The sequence below is a fragment of the Argopecten irradians genome, chromosome 10, assembly GCF_041381155.1.
Source record: "Argopecten irradians isolate NY chromosome 10, Ai_NY, whole genome shotgun sequence".
Lineage (NCBI taxonomy): Eukaryota > Metazoa > Mollusca > Bivalvia > Pectinida > Pectinidae > Argopecten > Argopecten irradians.
This window is the reverse complement of record NC_091143.1, coordinates 42605502-42615379: the sequence shown is the minus strand read 5'-3', so window position 1 is coordinate 42615379 and position 9878 is coordinate 42605502.

The following is a 9878-nucleotide window of genomic DNA, read 5'->3' as shown; positions in this document are numbered from 1 at the left end:
TTGCTGAAATATCGCAACTTTGTTTTCCTTATCTAATCATTCAAGAGGAAATACAACCGAGATACATGAAACATCATTAACTATTATCGTAACTATTTTCTTGCTGAATACTTTGGTTATTCGTACACTGTATATTGTTTCGTTTTGGTCTATACATATATTCGTACATACCCATTTGTTCTTGCATTGCCTTTGCGTGGAATGCTTGCTGAAGCAAAGTGGAACTGGGGCAACCCTTACTAAGAAGACAAATAACATCTCCATGTAGTACCATTGTACTATTTTGAAGTACGTTTCTGTTTTAAAGTAATTATAATTTAAAAACTTCGCAGTGACAATATACACGAAACTACATAAAACTTAAAGATGTAAAGGCATCCGTTGTAAACAAAAGGAAAACCACACTGATCTATAAGCAACGGAAATACGTGAATACATGATAGACAGGATCACTGAGGGTTTTTAGCTGATAGCGTTTGTACAGCTCTACATGACAGTTCACTGATAGTTTCTCCACAGATTTTCAACTCAATAATTTGCTTTATACAAATAAACACACAATAACGATTGAAAAGGTAAATAGAATATATCTTAACAACAATAGCACAAATGATCATATGCAAACAAATTATAAAAGCAAATCAGTCGAGAACAAGAGGCCCAAGAAATATCGTGACGTCTACCATTGGATTTGCAAATTAGTAAATTTGATATGTGGGTCCAATATCTTAGCGCTTCATGTTGAATTAGCCGATATCCAGTTGGCATTCATGCTCCCCTTATTTTCAACTTGACGCATTTTCATTTGATAACAATTGTATGATAACATTTAAAGATATTTGCATTTCTAAGGAAAAAAGCAATATCGTTAAGGACGAAACAACTATAGTTTATGTGATCGATGGCACAAAAATTATGACGTTACATGAAAATAAGCGGATAGCAGATCATTCACCCCTGAATGTCAAATGCACTTGGTAAGTATAAATAGTGGGGTTGCAGTGAAAAGTAAATATACCTACATGTATATGAATGCTATTAGGCACCGTGGTAGTAAAAATTTCCAAGATAGCCAAATATTCATTATTTTGTAATATTATCTGTCCCAAAAATGAGCATTAATAAATACAACCCTATGACATAAATGAATATCAAAATATATATATCAAACAAGATATTTGATAATTGTATGTCTACATGGCAACGAACTTCAAGTTGTCGACTACCGCGCTTTAATTGGTGCATTATGCACAACAATGGTAAAGAGAGAGATAGTACTTATAAAATTCCAGAAAGGTCCATTAAATACATAAATATGGGTAATAATTCCTATATGAAAACCAAAGATGACTACCAGTTGGCCATTGTGTCCATGGATCGGTCCCAAAATGAAATATGCATAATTATGCTCAAATGTGGAATTTGAACCATAGCAGCAAGTTCAACTATTAGAATCAAGAAAGATGACTTTCTAAACATGAAATTTAAAATAGATCCTTAATACTCTCTGGCAAATACATGTATTGGTATCGAAACAAATGCTTTTTTCTTGTTTCCCATCTCGATTTCTGATTGATCCCGAAATATTTTATACATAACTGGATCTACATATGAAACCCCTCCAGTACTTTCAGAGAAATAACAGAAAAAAAAGACGGATTGATGACAATGGGGGAAAGATTTTTTATAGCTCGCAAATAGGACTGTAACGAGTATCCGAGTACTCGAGTATTCACGAATTATTGAGAAAGATCGGATACGAATATTCGTTACTCCTGATATTTGTGTTATTGAAATGGTTTGTCGCTTCGTAAATATTGCTGAAATATCGCAGCTTTGTTTTCCTTATCTAATCATTCAAGAGGAAATACAACCGAGATACATGAAACATCATTAACTATTATCGTAACTATTTTCTTGCTGAATACTTTGGTTATTCGTACACTGTATATTGTTTCGTTTTTGTCTATACATATATTCGTACATACCCATTTGTTCTTGCATTGCCTTTGCGTGGAATGCTTGCTGAAGCAAAGTGGAACTGGGGCAACCCTTACTAAGAAGACAAATAACATCTCCATGTAGTACCATTGTACTATTTTGAAGTACGTTTCTGTGTTAAAGTAATTATAATTTAAAAACTTCGCAGTGACAATATACACGAAACTACATAAAACTTAAAGATGTAAAGGCATCCGTTGTAAACAAAAGGAAAACCACACTGATCTATAAGCAACGGAAATACGTGAATACATGATAGACAGGATCACTGAGGGTTTTTAGCTGATCATATGCAAACAAATTATAAAAGCAAATCAAGAAATATCGTGACGTCTACCATTGGATTTGCAAATTAGTAAATTTGATATGTGGGTCCAATAGATAGATAGATAGATATTCTTTATTTCCTCATTTTTATGAGATTACAACAGCAAGGAACATAGAAAAAAATGCAGTGTAGAATCAGTTCATGTGAAATACTTGAACGTTAATATTTACAAGTTCGAGCAACGTTGCTACGTTATGTCTGGTTTACTTATTGTTCATATTCTAGTTGTTTCTTAGATTCGTCACTGTCTTTTATAAATATTCATAAATTTTTGCATACATTTTAGGTATCAATTTTGAGATGTATTTCATCATTTCTGTCCAGTTTTCGTCTGACAAATCGATATCTTGTGATCGCCTGCCAAGGATAAATTTTGTTTGATCAGTTTCACTCATGTTCGTAAATGTAACATAGTCATTAACATGAAGAAAATTAACAATGATCTCCAGGATTAGATCCCTCTCAGCAAACAGAATATGGCATTCTATCAGAAAATGTACTACTATATCAGTTACCGTTTTACCACATAATTTGCAAATAACAGGAACAACTTCCCAGACAAAGGATAAGTGTATAAGGTCACTCATCTGCCATGTATCCTTCACACTTAATTTAGAGATCTTCCACAGTGGATGTGTATCCAGCTTAGTATGTATGCTAGCAAAAATGTGTAGACTTTCTTTAGCAGCCAAAGATTCTCTCCATTTCTCCTCCTCGCGATTTTGTACTATCCGTTTTATGAACTGTTTCCATTGTCCCTTTGAAGGAATATCGTCGTCAGGGTTGTTAAATCCAAAGAAAATCTCGATATTGTAATTTTTCATTATATTGTGCACATCCGGTATAAATCCCAAGGAATTGATGTTGTTTGTCGTATATGTTTTCAGTCTGACATCAAATAATTGCTTCCATAGAAAGACGTCATCCCCTGTATAAAGCTTATTCCAGAAGAAGAGCTTGTACTTCTGAATTTCTGCATTTATCTCGCTAAGGCCTAATGATGATATAGTTACAGCTTTCGGAGAGCGGGTGTCGAATCCTTGTATTCTGCGCGCGGCTTGACGCTGAAATATTTCCATATCGTTTAACGTGGTGTTGGAAAAATTACTCCACAGTTCACATCCGAATAAGAGAGATGGTAAAATCACTTTTTTCCATATTGAAACACTTGAGATAGGGTTCATTCCATTTTTGTGAATTCCTATCGAAATGAAGCTGTTCAATTTCCTCCTATTCTTGGCAGTCGACTCCTGCATAGCGAGGTCGCTTTTGAGGTTTTCGTTGAAAGTAATGCCCGCGTATATTTTTGATCTTTCCATAGGAAGTTGTTCTTCACCAAGTGATACTTTACATTTTCCTAAATCGACTCTTCTTCTCTCTGTACGAAATATTACTGCTGCACTTTTAGTAGAATTGTAGTTGAGCCTCCATTTCCGTGAGTAGTTGTATACGATATCGAGGAGTCGTTGCAGTGTGGTATTGCTTCCAGATATGACACAAGTATCGTCCGCAAGAAGTATACATGGAATATGTATATTTTCCACAACTATTCCATTTCGAGATACGTCCAATTCATGCGCTAAGCTGTCAATCATGACGAGAAACATCCAGGCAGATATGATGCGGCCTTGACCGACGCCTTGTTTGACGAAGTAGGTTTCCGACATTTTCCCGCCATATAGTACCATAGCTTTATATATTTTGAAAGGAGTTATACAAAAGTCTCCATGTTTTCGAGTTGACTCCGAGCTGGTATAGTTTGTAGAAGAGGCCTGCTATCCAAACACTGTTAAAGGCTTTTTGATTGTCTAAAAATGCTACACATACCGGAGATGACGTTTCCATACAGCTAGATATACTTTCATTTAGAATGAATCCTGCCGTAATACTACCACATCCCCGGCGAAATCCTTGTTGGAATTTAGAGGGAAAATTGTTAATCTCCGAAAATATAAGTAAACGTCTGTAAATTATTTTCTCGAAAAGCTTTTGAATTACCGACATTAAGGTTATATCCCTATAACTGTTGACGTCAAGTCTGCCTTTATTGTTTCCTTTATATAACGTTATAACTATTCCTAACTTGAAATGATCCGGGCAGACTTCGGTTCGTATAATGTTGTTAAATATTTTTGCCAATAATTCCACAATAATGTCTGACAAACATTGAAGATGTTCAACAGATATCTTGTCATGTCCAGCCGCTTTTCCTCTTTTCATTGATTTCAGTTCAAACAAAATGTCTTCACTAGTAATTGGTGTGTCCAAGATTGTATCAACATTATCAAATGACTGCACATGAAGATTTGCCACTTCTGATTCAATATGGGTTTTAAACTCTTCATCAAAGTGAGCCCTGCTTATAGGACTACTTAAATGCTTATAGTGTAGGTACCAGATATCTCTGAGTGTATCAGGATCTCGTACTATCTCGCCATTAACACGCAGCTCGTTACATGATTCTTTTCGGATATTCTTTGAGCGCACTACCTTGAAAAATGTTCCGACGTCTAGTTCTGCGGCCGTCATAAGATCTTCATATTGCTTGTTTAAGTAAGCTTCTCTTGCCTTATTCATCTCTTTCCTAAAGTTTCGTTTTGCTTCTTTATATTTAGCGTATGATGCATAGCAGAATCCGCGCGGTTGACCATGTGCGATCCATATGATACGTTGTTCTCGCATAAGCTTGTGTGCTGATTTTACATGACCGTCTTTCCAATATGGTTTCAAATAAGGTCTATGCGTCTTTTGCGGTAAACACTCCTTCGCAGCCTTATCAACTTGTTTACAAAACCTTTTCAGAAGCATATCATTGTCACTGAGATCAGCCGATATATCGTCGTCTAGCGCTTTGACTTCTTGTTGCACTTGTAGACGAAAAGTGTCGAGTTGGTCATTGGAAACTCGTTTCCAGTTAACAACAAAACTGTCTGATCGGTAAGGGATCGCGTTTGCTCTATAATGCGGAAGAGTAAGTGTCAAGCCAATCGGCAAATGATCGGACGTATTTAGAACACACTCATCGATTACTCCACTTCTGTTAACCATATCCATTTCGTACTTTGGAAACAAGGCGTGGTCGATAAATGTTCTATAAATTCCATTTTTTGTCATATATGTGTAATCAGGTCCGAAAGACCATGTTTGACTATTTATTGAACACAGTTGTCTTTGCTGTATGAATGATTGTAATAAAATTCCTTTTCTGTTTGCACTTTTATGGTTTTTTGTCCCAAAATCTTTACTGACGTGGGCGTTGAAATCTCCTATTATGAGTACGGTACCGTCATTTGTGTATTTGTCGTAGCGACATTCTAGCGTTTCGAGAGCATTGATGTAATCGGTTTTACTACAGTTTGATGACGGCATCAACACACCAATTATATATATATTCGTTTGGTTACATGGAATCACAGCACATATTATCCGGGAAGTACAGTCTATGGAGATCACTGAGAGACCTAGAGTTTTTCTCCACATTATGCCAATGCCACCGTAACCCGTCACTCGCGTCCGTTCTTCGATATCAGTAGGTATTCGGCTATCTGTCATATTGTAACTGCTAAATCGGTTATCTATGGTATTAAGGAAGTCGGATTGTTCAGGTAGTAGCCATGTTTCTGTGATAATCACGATGTCATTGGAATTTAAGAGTTCGCTCAAATACGGAGCACCATACATAACACCGCGTGCGTTCCAACCAACTATGTTGATACTTGTAGCAGTGGCCATCACTAACAACATCAATAAGAACATGGTAGTTGTGTTATCCATATCACGCAAATCCATCACTTTGCCTACTCGACGCTGTTTCCCAAACTCGGGCCTTTATGTCAGAAGGCCAAAAGTTTTCTGCCATGGATCTATCAAAACAGTCTGCGCGAATATTCAGACGCAGAGTGTAGTTCGGCGGAACCCAGCGATTACCTTCCCACTTCTTTAGCACACGAACAAATGTCACAATAACTCCACGAGATAAGGCATACTCTTTTATGGTTTTGGTGACTGATTCGGGTGATGCGTCACCCTTTACACGCGATAATACGATACGCTTTATTCGCGGCCCCGTCTTGACGCCGCAAAATTCATATTGAGACGTAATTTTCGTTGGTATAGCTTGTCCATACTCTTGATCGTGCTGATGATTTTGCGAAACAACTTTTGAATACGATTGCGCTGTCTCATCGTATTTATCGTAGACTCTACTTGTCCTTGGTGCATAAGACGTCGGATAAGAATCCTTCTCCATGGACAAAGAAAACCTTTCTGGTCTTCGCGATAATGTCGAACCTTCGGGGTTCGGAGTATCATTGTTTTGTAGACGTATCCCGCCTGAAGTAGTAGTGTTTGTTATCGATATAAGATGGTGTTCATCCTGTCCCTCAGTACCTTCACTCATTTGATTCTGTATAACGTGACTGTCGGAGACATTTAATACGTCATCTGGACGTCGGTTGTTTTTGTTAACTTCTTCATCATTACATTGCCTGTTTGATTTTGATTCAACTGTGTTTTTTCTTTCTAACTTGGCCTCCATTCCATTGAGTTTTTTGTTTATCTTTTCAAGAGTGGGCATTAGTTTTTCATTAGAGACCTCTGTGGAATGTTCAATCATTTTATTGTGTTCGCGAATCATTCGTATTTCATTTCTTAACATTGCCTTTTCATTTTTCTCTCTGTCGTTTTCTGTTTGAAGTAAACTGATTGTCGTGTCTTTTTCCATTATATCATGCTTGTAACGTTTTATTTCTCTTTCCAACTTATTAGTTTGTTTTAACATTTCCGCTTTGATTTCCTCCATCTTTTTATCAAGCGCTAATTGAATATTCTTCAGAAATTCAAGTGTTTCCTTGTTATTACACATACACCTACAGTTGTTTACGCCTATGTCATTGCACGAGCCGTCTGTACGAGCCGTCTGTATTGTTTACCTGTGCGCTCACCTGTACTTGGTCCTCGATATCTGAGGCTCCCGAGGAGGGGACTCCACAGATTGATTTAGCGCGGTCTTTCATCCGAAGGAGATTGTTAATATCCATACTGTTTACTGTTGTACCATCAATGTAGTGAAATAACACGTATATATCATCGAGCAATTTATCACTAGCTTGTGAATTACCACCATTTGTTCTGCGTATCAATTGCCCTTTCGGTGTATCACGTTTTCTCTCTAGTGCGAGTTCATATAAGCCCGATCGTATACCACAAAGTTCAGTGATATTGCCATTGTAAATTTCGTTCAATTTTTCTTTAAATTTCAAGCGGTTGTTATTTCCGATAATGTCAGATAGATGACTGAAAATTTCACTGTTACTCTGTGAGAATACAAGTTCATCATCACTGTCTTTGACTGACTCCTCGAGAGCCTCACCAGGTGTATCACCACTCATAACGAGCGAACATTACATATCACTCACAGAAAAGTACTTTACATATTTCGTTTTCTTTAAAAGAAATGTTCAGTTCGATATTCTCATAGTAAATGTACTACTCACACAAATTTTCAAGTCTTTCACCTGTCGTTACTTTCTTTAAATCCCATTAACTTTCGGAGCTGTTGTAAACAATCTTCCTTGATCAGGGGACGTAACCCTGATGTGTGATCGATGGCACAAAAATTATGACGTTACATGAAAATAAGCGGATAGCAGATCATGCACCCTGAATGTCAAATGCACTTGGTAAGTATAAATAGTGGGGTTGCAGTGAAAAGTAAATATACCTACATGTATATGAATGCTATTAGGCACCGTGGTAGTAAAAATTTCCAAGATAGCCAAATATTCATTATTTTGTAATATTATCTGTCCCAAAAATGAGCATTAATAAATACAACCCTATGACATAAATGAATATCAAAATATATATATCAAACAAGATATTTGATAATTGTATGTCTACATGGCAACGAACTTCAAGTTGTCGACTACCGCGCTTTAATTGGTGCATTATGCACAACAATGGTAAAGAGAGAGATAGTACTTATAAAATTCCAGAAAGGTCCATTAAATACATAAATATGGGTAATAATTCCTATATGAAAACCAAAGATGACTACCAGTTGGCCATTGTGTCCATGGATCGGTCCCAAAATGAAATATGCATAATTATGCTCACATGTGGAATTTGAACCATAGCAGCAAGTTCAACTATTAGAATCAAGAAAGATGACTTTCTAACCATGAAATTTAAAATAGATCCTTAATACTCTCTGGCAAATACATGTATTGGTATCGAAACAAATGTTTTTTTTCTTGTTTCCCATCTCGATTTCTGATTGATCCCGAAATATTTTATACATAACTGGATCTACATATGAAACCCATCCAGTACTTTCAGAGAAATAACAGAAAAAAAAGACGGATTGATGACAATGGGGGAAAGATTTTTTTATAGCTCGCAAGTCGCAAACCATTTGCTGATAATCGGTTAAAAAGTCGTCTTCCAAGATCAGATAAATTCGATAAAAGTGTAATGGCGGCTTTTTCAGTGGAGTTGCATGAATGCGTAAATAACGACTACATGTAAAATGTTGTAATATTCAGTTTTCGTAAGTTTGGATGTGACCGTTACCCTCAAAGTTCTAAGTGTGACCGATATCACTTTCATACATAATTTCTAATTAAGCACCGTCTATGTTTCTCCACTAGAAGATATAATGAATGATATATTTTCTTTCAACGTTCATATATTACATATTAGTAAACGGGACGGTTTTGTGACAGCAAAATTTATTTATTTACAACTTGTAACGTTTTATTGAATAAAATGTGACCAATATACCTGCTGTCGAAAAATATTGTGTCGAGGTGTTTGCATTATCTGAGCTAGTTTGACGATATTTCGTAGCTTCATAGAATATCTAACAATACACTGTCTTTGACGCACGATAGGTTTAGAAGATGTATTGCATTTATGCCATAATTTCAGTCGATTTTCATCTTGAAGCGAGCGTTTTTTCATTGTTTTTGTGTGCCCGATATCACTTCCGGTGACGTAGGTTGTCCCCATTGTATTGGTACTGTTTAGAATCTGGCTAATATTTGGAGGTTCCGGGTTCAAACCCCGGTCTGATTGTGCATTTTCCCGCTCCTCTAAATTTGTTGTTGTGACTGAAAACCGGTTTCAAGTGAGGATTGAACTGGGTCAATCATCGGTGACCAGGTACCTCAGCGGTAGAGCATTTGTCTAGTGTTCAGTGGTCCCGAGTTCAAATACCTGTTTGGCTGCTAAATTTGTCCTCTCCTGATACAAAACTTAGCGCCCAATTAAATTACCCAATGTGGTGGTATACGGGTTTTGTATGTCTTCGAGAGTCAAGGGCGAAGGCTTTGAAAAGGGAGGGAGGAGTGTAGCGGGATCGGACTGGGTCGATCATCGGTGACCAAGTAGCTCAGTAGTAGAGCATTCGGCTAGTGTTCGCGGTCTGGCCACTACATTTTCTACCCTCTTGTTACACAAGCACTGAAGGTAGCATGAAGAATCTTGGAGAATCATTTGTGCATTATAAGTGTTAAGACCAGGTAGCTTAATTTATTGGAACAGCATC